The sequence below is a fragment of the Oryx dammah genome, unplaced genomic scaffold, assembly GCF_014754425.2.
Source record: "Oryx dammah isolate SB20612 unplaced genomic scaffold, SCBI_Odam_1.1 HiC_scaffold_27, whole genome shotgun sequence".
NCBI classification, from domain to species: Eukaryota; Metazoa; Chordata; class Mammalia; order Artiodactyla; family Bovidae; genus Oryx; species Oryx dammah.
In genome coordinates, this window is record NW_024070211.1 from 19,425,369 (window position 1) to 19,438,825 (window position 13,457).

The window sequence follows — 13,457 nt, forward strand, 5'->3', positions numbered from 1 at the left end:
AAGACCCGCTTTGCCCTCTGCACCTGCTGACGCGCGTCAAACTCGGTTCCCTGCTCCGAGTGGCTCGCGAGCTTGCCCTGGGGGCGCGGGGCTCCCCAGGACACCGAGGACTCGGAACTTACAGGAAGTCCGGCTGCGGGGGTGCGAGGAGCTTCGTGGTCCCTGTCAACGAGCCCACGGGGAGCGCTGCTGGGCGAGCCTGCGCGCCGGAGCCGCACGGGGTGGGGGCGAGCTCGTGTCCGCCTCTAGGGCGGGGGCCCCGGGAAGCCAGGAGCCGGACTTTCTGCGGACCCGGCCCGGAGAGGTTTTGCGCCTTGAGGGGAGAGCGGTTCCAAGGTAGGGATGAAAACAGGAAGGGAGCAGGACTGGGGTAAAGCCCCCCTACATCCCGTCCCTCCGGACCCCCTAGGCGAGTGTCTGCGGTGGCTGGTGGGGAGGTCGAGGTGGGGGCGATTGCCTCTAACTCCCGACCGACCTAGACTGCGCCCGCGGGGACCTGTACCAAAAAGGACCTCTGTCCGCCCCAGTCCCACCCGCCTCAGTTGCCCCCACACCTCCTGCCAGGCTCCTTAGCATCTCTGGCCTCTAGCGTTCTCTGACTACCCCAGCCCTGGGGTCCGCACGCCAGGAGGTGGGGGAGGCCCCCTTAGGCGCTGCCCAGGTGGGAAACAACATGTTTTCCCTGATATGCGTTGCGTCCTGTCTCCTCGCTTTGCCGCTGCTCCGCGCTCGGTTCAGACTCAGTCCTTTGCGCATTTAGGAAACAGATTTTAGTATTTCTACCCGCGTAAACCTGAGGGGTGAATTGAGGCCGTCGCGCTGGTGGGGTTCCGCCAGCCCGGGCAGGTGGGCTTTTGCGCTCTTCGTGCGCCGCGCGCAGCGTCCATCCCCTTGGAGGAGAGGACGCCGCTGCTCGCGGATGCAGGGGTCTCTCTGCCGCCCGCACAGCCCCACCTTTCCGAGGCAGAAGGGGCTTCGTGTGGACTATTTTGTCATCCCTTATTTCCTCATTTTCCCCAAGCAAACATCGAGGCAGCTTCCAGCCGAGTGTCAGGCTCTGGAATAAACATTTGGAACTCGAATTCCTGGACAGCTCCTAAATCCACCATGCACCGGCTAAAGCAGACACGGAGCCGATACTATGTTGCCGAGTAGCCGCGACGCGGGTGGGGCTGGAGTCGGGGGTGGATGGACACTGCTTTTCAAACGTGTTGAAGGCTGCCATCTAGAGACTTGACGTGTTAATATTTATATTCCGTAAGGAAATAGAGCTTTTCCAACTCCACAGGCATTTCCTCTTAAACATCGCTTCCCTGTGGGTTAGCAAAGGGCTCTTACAAAGGTTTCTAAGCCTCGCCTGAAGCTGCTCCAGTATCTGTGGAGCCAAACACAGTCAAAGTACCACTAAGTCATTCCTTTCTATCCTAATGCACGAAAAGGACAATAAGAACCGCAGGAAAACTTTTTAAATCTTAAAAGTATATATTGTCACTTAGTTTGGGTTAATGTGTGAAACATTTTTTTTTAATATTTTATTTTTACTTTATTTTACTTTACAATACTGTATTGGTTTTGCCACACATTGACATGAATCCACCACGGGTGCATACAAGCTCCCAATCCTGAATCCCCCTCCCACCTCCCACCCCATACCACCCCTCTGGATTAAAGTCGAACAAACTGGGGATTCACGTTCTACACCATCTGGTCTACTACCTAAGGTCTTTAAAATGGAAATGGTGAGCTGTGTGATTCCAACATTCCAATAAAATAGAGACATTTTTGATAGGAGATTGCTTACTCTAAATCCAGTTTTGCTGATCAATACAGTGGTGCTTGAATCGGAATTATATATCTATTAAACAGCTGAGGCATCTTCTAAAATATTAGAAATTCTTTATACCAATAACTCCTTAAAATTATTTCTTCTGCACGACTGTAAAATGACCTTTTGAAGAGCAAATGAACTGCCATGAAATTGCTCTGTATCTTGTAGTAGCCTGTAAAAATGTTAATATAGAATTAACAGCAGCTTCAGCTATTAAACCTTTTGAATATTATTGCTTATTCGCCAAGATGCAACTCATTTCCACAAATCAGTGTGATAATTCAGCTATTTTATGAGCATCCTTATTAATATAAAAATAGTTGTTTAACCCCTATTTCATTTACTACAAGAAATACAATTTCTTCATGCAATATTTAATTGGAAGTCATAGTGATATGCAAAAAGTAAACTAGAATTTTAAAACTGTGTAGAAATTATATTCATTGTACCACTTCTCCGCAAAACTTTGAAATTTAAATAATTGATGATTGGATCTCTACAAACTTTTCAAGAAAATGAAAATAAATAGGAAAACTCAAATTGTTATAAATCAAGATTTATGTTGTCTAAATCTGATATGTTTTCAGTATTTAATAAAATTAAGTTAGTGATTAAAAATCATTGTTTCTCTTAAGAATTATAAAAGCAATGTGATGCTCCAACAATTGGAAAGATAAAAAGATTTTTTAATATATCAAGTTAATTAAAGAATATATGTTTTGTGTGGGCCTTTAGGTTTTAAAATGTTTAATGAATCAAAGATATAATTGACTGAAATTTTAATCAAACAATATTCTGTAGAGATTGATGTTATTTGATTCATATACTGTAGAAATTTTGAAGGATGGTTTTTTTGAAAGGAATTGTTTATGTTTTTTTGAGTTATTACACTATATTACCTTACCTCTGTGAAAGCTCCAATAAGTTATGTGGATTATATTATAGTTTTCTTAAAACTACTGTTTATTAAAGCTGGAAGGTGTCTCAAAGAGGGAAACTAAGCTATGGAAACATGAAATGTTTCCATGTTAGTTGTATAGTAGACCCAGAATCTAAGTGTTTTCTGATTAATAATCCAGTTCAAGGAAAAAACAAACACACAAAATCTAAAAAACAAACAAAAAAGTTTTTTTTTTTTTAGATCTAAAAGTTTAGGTAGAGATTCTTTCATCATGTCTTTTACAAAAGGTTTATTTGATTTGCCAAGGCCACATACCTAGGATTTATGAAAACAGAATAGAATCCCAGACTGACAAAATGTGTTGTATTGCTGTAGCACATTACACCACAATGCAGTAGTTACCTCTCACAGAAGGAAAGTTGATCTGACTTATATTGGTAATACTTTGGCCACCTGGTGCAAAGAACTGACTCATTTGAATAGACTCTGATGCTGGGAAAGATTAAAGGTGGGAGGAGAAGGGGATGACGGAGGATGAGATGGTCGGATGGCATCACCGACTCAATGGACATGAGTTTGAGTAAGCTCTGGGAGTTGGTGATGGACAGGGAGGCCTTGCGTGCTGCCTAGCGTGCTGCAGTCCATGGGGTCGCAAAGAGTCGGACAGGACTGAGTGAAGGGAACTGAACTGATTGTGTGGATGGTAAAGTTGAAAGTGAAAGTCGCTCAGTCTTGTCCGACTTTTTGCTATGGATTGTATAGCCTGCCAGTCTCCTCCAGGCAAGAGTACTGGAGTGTTTAGCTGGTCTCTTCTCCAGGGGATCTTCCTAGCCCAGGGGAAGGGGATCTTCTTACCCCAAGGATCGAACCCCGGTCTCTCCTGCATTGTGGGTGAATTCTTTACTATCTGAGCCACTTGGGAAGCCCAAGAATACTGGAGTGGATAGCCTATCCCTTCTCCATGGGATCTTCCAGACCCATGGATAGAACCAAGGTCTCCTGCATTGCAGGCAGATTCTTTACCAGCTGAGCTACCAGGGAAGTGTGTGAATGGTCAAGTTGGTATTTTATTGTGTTATCCCATATATTCCCCTGGAGGAGGAAATGGCAAGCCACTCCAGTATTCTTGTCTGGGGGATTCTATGGACAGAGGAGCCTGGTGTGTTACAGTCTGTGGGATCACAGTCTGTGGGATTGGACACAACTGAGTGACTGAGAGCATCCCATGTATTAAAGTATTTGATCATCCCATCCATGTGAGTTAATTATAACAAATATAATTGCCTCCACTAATTTGTTGGAAAAAATGGAAGTAAAAAGAAATTAAATGAAGAAAATAATTAGATTTTAAAATTTATACAATAGTATCTAAGAAAGCTGAGTCATCTACAAGTTCTTCTGATTTGAAGTTCAGTTTCCTTTTTTGTATTGATTGAAAATTCACACATTATTTTAAGTGGGGGTAGAGAACAGATCCCGGTGCACAGTTTGGACAAACTCTGATATCATTAGAACACATGGGGGCAGCCTAAAAGCCAGATTATTGTTTAAAGCCAACAAATGCTGAAAATACCATTTTTGCAAACAGAAATAATTTGTCACCTTGACCATGTCTAAGCTTGAACTTCAAATTTAAGAAAGAAGTCTTCTTTTATTTTCTAAATCACTTGCATTTATGCTAATTTTGTTCTTTGTGTTCTGTTTGGCTTACTGGGTTCTATTTCAGTAATAATTCATTTTTATTGGAGCATAGGTGATTTACAATATTGTGTTAGCTTCAGGTGTACAGCAAAGTGATTCAGTTATACATGTACATATGCCCATTCTTTTTCAGATACTTTTCCCATTTAGGTTATTACAGAATATTGAGTTGAGTTCCTGTGCTGTATAGTAGGTCCTTGTTGATTATCTATTTATGTATACTAGCGTGTGTATAGGGAGAAGGAAATGGAAACCCACTCCTGTATTCTTGCCTAGAAAATCCCATGGACAGAGGAGCCTGGTGGGCTGCTATCCATAGAGTCTCACAGAGTTGGACATAACTGAAGCGACTTAGCATGCATGCATGCATTGGAGAAGGAGATAGCAACCCACTCCAGTATTCTTGCCTGGAGAATCCCAGGGACGGAGGAGCCTAGTGGGCTGCCTTCTAGGGGGTCTCACAGAGTCAGACGTGACTGAAGCGATTTAGCAGCAGCATGTGTATGTTAATCCCAGACTCCTAGTGTATTCCTCCCCCCACCCATGGCACTCTGAATGAGAAAAACTTAGAGAGAGATGTTTGAAAAAATAGATATTTTAATTTAAATTTCCCATCAGTTTAGTTTGACCAAGCCTAAGTTTAGCCTAGCAATATTTCACTAAAGCCCATCAGAATCAAAATTTTGTCTCCGAGAATGTTAGTACTAAAGGGGGAGAAAAAAGAGCTGTTTTTTAAATGGAGCTAACAACCCAATGCTGTAAATGAAAGTCTTCCATTCAAATTCAAAACAAACAGAGAAATTTAAGAGTACATTTACATTTCTGTTTTTTATTTATCAGAAACTCTTAAAAAAAATCCATCACTCTTAACAAATTGGGGATCAGGGACAAATACCAGATTCTGTCTTAAATCAAAATTTGAGATTATTCTCTAGACTGAAATGCATGTTCTTTACAAGACCAGGGCTAATGTGGCCAGATCCTCTAATTTACAATTCTCAGGGAAGCACTGCTCAGGAGGTGCTGCTTCTTACAGAGGAAAAAAACCTGGGAATTAGTAAATCTTGCTGCTCAGGACTCAGATTCTACGTTGCTGAAGGGTAATAAACATCTGGGGAAGAGGTGGGAACTCTGAAGGCAGTTTCCCACAGAAACATTATTTTTAAAAGTCTTGAAACCCACCATTTATCCTGCATTTCACACCTTGACCCTTTTAGGGGCCCCTGACCTCCATCCTTTTGGTTCCTTTTGAAAAATATGTATCTGCTGCCAAATAGTCAATTAGTAAATGAACTATTAGAGAATGTCTCATTTACAAAGGGTCCATTTGCCTAATATTTATTTGAATGGAGTTTTACTCTAATTAAACCTTACAACTAAAAAGAATTATAGAAAGAGGAAAAAATGGTGTATTTGACATTAGGAGACTATTGGGACATGTAGTGCTTGGTTCTGTTCTGAAATTAATGGCTGTAACTGAGGAATTAATTGATTCTCTACCTCCTCCTGTTTACAGTAATGCATACTCTGCATATACTGATCTGAATCCCTCTCACTTCTGACCTTCTATAATGCCATGACCTTTATTGTACAGAACCTTTATTGGTGGCTTCCCTGGTGCCTCAGATGGTAAAGTGTCTGCCTACAATGTGGGAAACACGGGTTCGATCCCTGGGTCGGGAAGATCCCCTGGAGAAGGAAATGGCAACGGAGGCTACAGTCCATGGGGTTGAAACGAGTTGGACTGAGTGACTTCACTTTCTTTCTTTCTTTTAGTGTATCATGTCTCAGCTAGACATGATATGAATAAGATTATCCTCTTGAAATATACAAGCAAAATCAAGGCATTGAAGAAAGAACCAAAGCAACACTAATCCATTAAAAAAAGTCCAGCTCAGAGAATCAATGTTTGTTTTTAAATCCCTCCAAAGAGCTCACAGAAGGCAGAATAAACTTACTTTTTTATAAAGACTATAGCATGGTGATTAAGATCCTGGTTCTACCACTTACTACTTTTGTTGTCTTAGTTGTTGAATAGCCCACATAACTCAGAGATGAAATTTACTTTGTCTGACATTAGCATAGCTATTCCAGCTTTCTTCTGGGTTACCATTTTCCATCTTTTTGCTTATAATCTATCTCTTCATATTTAAAATTGTTTCCTGTAGACAGGGTATTGTATCTTACTTTTATATTTTATCTGACAATCTGTTAATTGATGTGTTTAAATTTGGATCATTCACATTATAATTCTAGATAGGGCTGTATTAAAAGGCACCAACTAAAGCAACAAAAGCAAAAATAAATGAGATAACATCAAATTAAATAGCTTCTGCACAGCAAAGGAAACCATCAACAAATGAAAAGGCAAACATGGAATGAGCAAAAATATTTATGAATCATATATCTGATAAAAGATAATATCCAAAATATATAAAAGCTGATACAATTCAATAGCAAACAACAACAGCAACAAATCTAAACAATCTGGTTTTTAAATGGACAGAAAAACTGAATAAACATATTTTTCAAAGAAGATGTGCAAATGGCAAACAGGTTCCTGAAAAAGTGCTCAACACACTTATTGTCATGGAAATACAAATCAAAGCAATAAATGAGCTTTCACCTCACATCTGATAGAATGTTAGCTGTGCTCAGTCTTGTCTAACTCTGCGACCCCATGGACTGTAGCAGGCCAGACTCCTCTATCCTTGGAATTCTCTAGGAAAGAACACTGGAGTAGGTAGCCATTACCTTCTCCAGGGGATCTTCCCAACCCAGGGATCAAACCCAGGTCTCTGCATTGCATGCAGATTCTTTACCATCTGAGCCACCAAGGAAGGCTCCTCTGTTAGAATGGCTATCATTAAAAAGGCAAGAGATGACAAATGGTAGTGAAGATGTGGAGAAAAGGGAACCCTCTACACTGTTGGTAGAAAACTAAATTGGTACAGTTCAGTTCAGTTCAGTTCAGTCGCTCAGTCGTGTCCGACTCTTTGCGACCCCATGAATTGCACCACGCCAGGCCTCCCTGTCCATCACGAACTCCCGGAGTTCACTCAGACTCACGGCCATCAAGTCAGTGATGCCATCCAGCCATCTCATCCTCTGTCGTCCCCTTCTCCTCCTGCCCCCAATCCCTCCCAGCATCAGAGTCTTTTCCAATGAGTCAACTCTTCGCATGAGGTGGCCAAAGTACTGGAGTTTCAGCTTTAGCATCATTCCCTCCAAAGAAATCCCAGGGCTGATCTCCTTTAGAATGGACTGGTTGGATCTCCTTGCAGTCCAAGGGACTCTCGAGAGTCTTCTCCAACGTCACAGTTCAAAAGCATCAATTCTTCAGCGCTCAGCCTTCTTCACAGTCCAACTCTCACATCCACACATGACTACAGGAAAAACCATAGCCTTGACTAGACGGACCTTAGTCTGCAAAGTAATGTCTCTGCTTTTGAATATGCTATCTAGGTTGGTCATAACTTTTCTTCCAAGGAGTAAGCTCTTTTAATTTCATGGCTGCAATCACCATCTGCAGTGATTTTGGAGCCCAGAAAAATAAAGTCTGACACTGTTTCCACTGTTTCTCCATCTATTTCCCATGGAGTGATGGGACCAGATGCCATGATTTTCGTTTTCTGAATGCTGAGCTTTAAGCCAACTTTTTCACTCTTCTCTTTCACTTTCATCAAGAGGCTTTTCAGCTCCTCTTCACTTTCTGCCATAAGGGTGGTGTCATCTGCATATCTGAGGTTATTGATATTTCTCCCGGAAATCTTGATTCCAGCTTGTGTTTCTTCCAGTCCAACATTTCTCATGATGTACTCTGCATATAAGTTAAATAAGCAGGGTGACAATATACAGCCTTGACATACTCCTTTTCCTATTTGGAACCAGTCTGTTGTTCCATGTCCAGTTCTAACTGTTGCTTCCTGGCCTGCATACAGATTTCTCAAGAGGCAGCTTAGGTGGTCTGGTATTCCCATCTCTTTCAGAATTTTCCACAGTTTATTGTGATCCACATAGTCAAAGGCTTTGGCATAGTCAATAAAGCAGAAATAGATGTTTTTATGGAACTCTCTTGCTTTTTCCATGATCCAGTGAATGTTGGCAATTTGATCTCTGGTTCCTCTGCCTTTTCTAAAACCAGCTTGAATATCAGGAAGTTCATGGTTCACGTATTGCTGAAGCCTGGCTTGGAGAATTTTGAGCATTGCTTTTCTAGTGTGTGAGATGAGTGCAATTATGCGGTAGTTTGAGCATTCTTTGGCATTGCCTTTCTTTGGGATTGGAATGAAAACTGACCTTTTCCAGTCCTGTGGCCACTGCTGAGTTTTCCAAATTTGCTGGCATATTGAGTGCAGCACTTTCACAGCATCATCTTTCAGGATTTGGAATAGCTCAACTGGAAGTCCATCACCTCCACTAGCTTTGTTCGTAGTGATACTTTCTAAGGCCCACTTGACTTCACATTCCAAGATGTCTAGCTCTAGATGAGTGATCACACCATCGTGATTATCTGGGTCATGAAGACCCTTTTTGTACAGTTCTGTGTATTCTTGCCATCTCTTCTTAATATCTTCTGCTTCTGTTAGGTCCATACCATTTCTGTCCTTTATCGAGCCCATCTTTGCATGAAATGTTCCCTTGGTATCTCTAATTTTCTGACAGATTGTGGTCCACTGGAGAAGGGAATGGCAAACCACTTCAGTATTCTTGCCTTGAGAACCCCATGAGCAGTATGAAAAGGCAAAATGATAGGATACTGAAAGAGGTACTCGCCAGGTCAGTAGGTGCCCAATATGCTACTGGAGGTCAGTGGAGAAATAACTCCAGAAAGAATGAAGGGATGGAGCCAAAGCAAAAACAATACCCAGCTGTGGGTGTGACTGGTGATAGAAGCAAGGTCCGATGCTGTAAAGAGCAATATTGCATAGGAACCTGGAATGTGAGGTCCATGAATCAAGGCAAATTGGAAGTGGTCAAACAGGAGATGGCAAGAGTAAACGTCAACATTCTAGGAATCAGTGAACTAAAATGGACTGGAATGGGTGAATTTAACTCAGATGACCATTATATCTACTACTATGGGCAGGAATCCCTCAGAAGAAATGGAGTAGCCATCATGGTCAACAGAAGAGTCCGAAATGCAGTACTTGGATGCAATCTCAAAAACGACAGAATGATCTCTGTTCATTTCCAAGGCAAACCATTCAATATCACAGTAATCCAAGTCTTTGCCCCAATCAGTAATGCTGAAGAAGCTGAAGTTGAACGGTTCTATGAAGACCTACAAGATCTTTTAGAACTAACACCCAAAAAAGATGTTCTTTTCATTATATGGGACTGGAATGCTAAAGTAGGAAGTCAAGAAACACCTGGAGTAACAGGCAAATTTGGCCTTGGAATGTGGAATGAAGCAGGGCAAAGACTAATAGAGTTTTGCCAAGAAAATGCACTGGTCATAGCAAACACCCTCTTCCAACAACACAAGAGAAGACTCTACACATGGACATCACCAGATGGTCAACACCAAAATCAGATTGATTATATTCTCTGTAGCAAAAGATGGAGAAGCTCTATACGGTCAACAAAAACAAGACCAGGAGCTGACTGCAGCTCTGATCATGAACTCCTTATTAACAAATTGAGACTGAAATTGAAGAAAACAGGGAAAACCGCTAGACCATTCAGGTATGACCTAAATCAAATCCCTTATGAATATACAGTGGAAGTGAGAAATCGATTTAAGGGCCTAGATCTGATAGATAGAGTGCCTGATGAACTATGGAATGAGGTTCGTGACATTGTACAGGAGACAGGGATCAAGACCATCCCCATGGGAAAAAAAAATGCAAAAAAGCAAAATGGCCCTCTGGGGAAGCCTTACAAATAACTGTGAAAAGAAGAGAAGCAAAAAGCCAAGGAGAAAAGGAAAGATATAAGCATCTAAATGCAGAGTTCCAAAGAACAGCAAGAAGAGATAAGAAAGCCTTCTTCAGCGATCAATGCAAAGAAATTGGTACAGCCACCATGAAAAACTGTATGGCGATTCCTCCAAAAATTGAAAGTAGAATGGCTAATTTACGTGAAGATAAAAAGAGAGACGTGTTGGGGTGGTGGGTGGAGAGAGAAAGAAAGAAAGAAAGCAGAATCTTGAAGAGATGTCTGCACTCTAGTGTTCATTGCAGCGTTATACACAATAGACAGTGTATGTAAACAGCCTACGTGTTCATCAACAGTGAATAAGTAAATGAATATTTTTATGCATGAAGTGTAAAAGTGTTTGTCACTCAGTCGTGTCTGACTCTTTGTGACCCCTTGGACTGTGGAAGATACGTGGATATTTTTTAACCATGAGAGAGATGAAAATCCTGTCATTTGCCACAACAAATGGCAGGATATCCAAACCCCCTTTTTTGGATTTGGAATGAAAACTGACTTACCAGTCCTGTGACCACTGCTGAGTTTTCCAAATTTGCTGACATACTGAGTGCAGCACTTTTAACAGTATATACCTTCAAATTGTAATATACTACCTCACACCCAGTGTAAGGGTCTTACAATTTATGTCCAAATTGTCTTCTCTGATCCTGTGTGCTATTGTCATATATTTTATTTTTATTTCTGTTATAAACACTATTTAATGCTGCTGCTGCTAAGTCACTTCAGTCGTGTCCGACTCTGTGTGACCCCATAGACGGCAGCCCACCAGGCTCCCCCGTCCTGGGGATTCTCCAGGCAAGAACACTGGAGTGGGTTGCCATTTCCTTCTCCAATGCGTGAAAGTGAAGAGTGAAAGTGAAGTCACTCAGTCGTGTCTGACCCTTAGCAACCCTGTGGACTGCAGCCTACCAGGCTCCTCCGTCCATGGGATTTTCCAGGCAAGAGTACTGGAGTAGGGTGCCATCACCTTCTCCTACGTTTGCTTTAAAAAGTCGGATATTTTAGAAAATCAAAAATAAGAAAAAGTAGATTTTATTTAACCCTCATTTATTCAATTTCTGACACTTCTTTTGTATAGAGGCAAGCTTCTCTGTCTTGTATGTTCTTTCTGTCCTTAGAACTCCCTTTCATATCGCTATCATGCAGTCTGCTGGCAGTGAATTCTCTCAGTTTTTGTTTATCTAAAATGTCTATTTTTCCTTTACTTTTCAAATCATACATTTTATGAGTATGGAGTTCTGGGTTGAAAAACAATTCTTTTCGTTATTTTATTTTATTTTATTTTTCAAAGTACAGGGTTTTAATGCAATCAAGAATGGAAAATTCCTTAGTATGTTTTCAGATTTCACATTGCAGCTAACCATTCATAATCAATTTATTTTTTATTTTACTTTACAATTCTGTATTGGTTTTGCCATACATTGACATGAATCCATCACGGGTGTACATGCGCTCCCAAACATGAACCCCCCTCCCACCCCCATCCCCACAACATCTCTCTGGGTCATCCCCGCGTACCAGCCCCAAGTGTGCCATATCCTGCATCGGACATAGACTGGCAATTCGATTCTTACTTGATATTATACATGTTTCAATACCATTCTCCCAAGTCATCTCACCCTCTCCCTCTCCCACTGAGTCCAAAAGTCTGCTATACACATCTGTGTCTTTTTTGCTGTCCTGCATACAGGGTCATCATTGCCATCTTTCTAAGTTCCATATATATGTGTTAGTATACTGTATTGGTGTTTTTCTTTCTGGCTTACTTCACTCTGTATAATTGGCTCCAGTTTCATCCATCTCATCAGAACTGATTCAAATGTATTCTTTTTAACGGCTGAGTAATACTCCATTGTGCATATGTACCACAGCTTTCTTATCCATTCATCTGCTGATGGACATCTAGGTTGTTTCCATGTCCTGGCTATTATAAACAATGCTGCGATGAACATTGGGGTACATGTGTCTCTTCAATTCTGGTTTCCTCAGTGTGTATGCCCAGCAGTGGGATTGCTGGGTCATAAGGTAGTTCTATTTGCAATTTTTTAAGGAATCTCCACACTATTCTCCATAGTGGCTGTACTAGTTTGCATTCCCACCAACAGTCTAGGAGGGTTCCCTTCTCTCCACACCCTCTCCGACATTTATTGCTTGCAGATTTTTGGATCGCAGACATTCTGACTGGTGTGAAGTGGTACCTCATTGTGGTTTTGATTTGCATTTCTCTAATAATGAGTGATGTTGAGCATCTTTTCATGTGTTTGTTAGCCATCTGTATGTCTTCTTTGGAGAAATGTCTATTTAGTTCTTTGAAATAGAAGATAGAATGGTAGAAATAAATGAATCAGAGAGAAAAAAAGAAAAACGAATTAAAAGAAATGAGGACAATCTCAGAGACCTCCAGGACAATATGAAACGCTCCAACGTTCGAATTATAGGAGTCCCAGAAGAAGAAGACAAAAAGAAAGACCATGAGAAAATCCTTGAGGAGATAATAGTTGAAAACTTCCCCAAAATGGGGAAGGAAATAATCACCCAAGTCCAGGAAACCCAGAGAGTTCCAAATAGGATAAACCCAAGGCAAAACACCCCAAGACACATATTAATCAAATTAACAAAGATCAAACACAAAGAACAACTATTAAAAGCAGCAAGGGAAAAACAACAAATAACGCACAAGGGGATTCCCATAAGGATAACAGCTGATCTCTCAATAGAAACTCTTCAGGCCAGGAGGGAATGGCAAGACATACTTAAAGTGATGAAAGAAAATAACCTACAGCCCAGATTACTGTACCCAGCAAGGATCTCATTCAAATATGAAGGAGAAATCAAAAGCTTTACAGACAAGCAAAAGCTGAGAGAATTCAGCACCACCAAACCAACTCTCCAACAAATTCTAAAGGATATTCTCTAGACAGGAAACACAAAAAGGGAGTATAAACCCGAACCCAAAATAATAAAGTAAATGGCAACGGGATCATACTTATCAATAATTACCTTAAACGTAAATGGATTGAATGCCCCAACCAAAAGGCAAAGACTGGCCGAATGGATACAAAAACAAGAACCCTCTATATGCTGCTT

General features: G+C 41.2%; 1 protein-coding gene across 2 annotated transcripts in view; it reads left to right on the top strand.

The window, feature by feature from the left end:
- The first annotated feature begins 281 nt into the window (after positions 1-281).
- The window catches only part of LOC120854433 (SPHK1 interactor, AKAP domain containing), a 198,163-nt gene continuing 184,987 nt past the window's right edge, over positions 282-13,457 (top strand). For both annotated transcript variants that reach the window (XM_040228430.1, XM_040228431.1), the window contains exon 1: positions 282-336. The gene's annotated coding sequence lies outside the window, so the exon portion shown is untranslated. The remainder of the gene's footprint in view (positions 337-13,457) is intronic.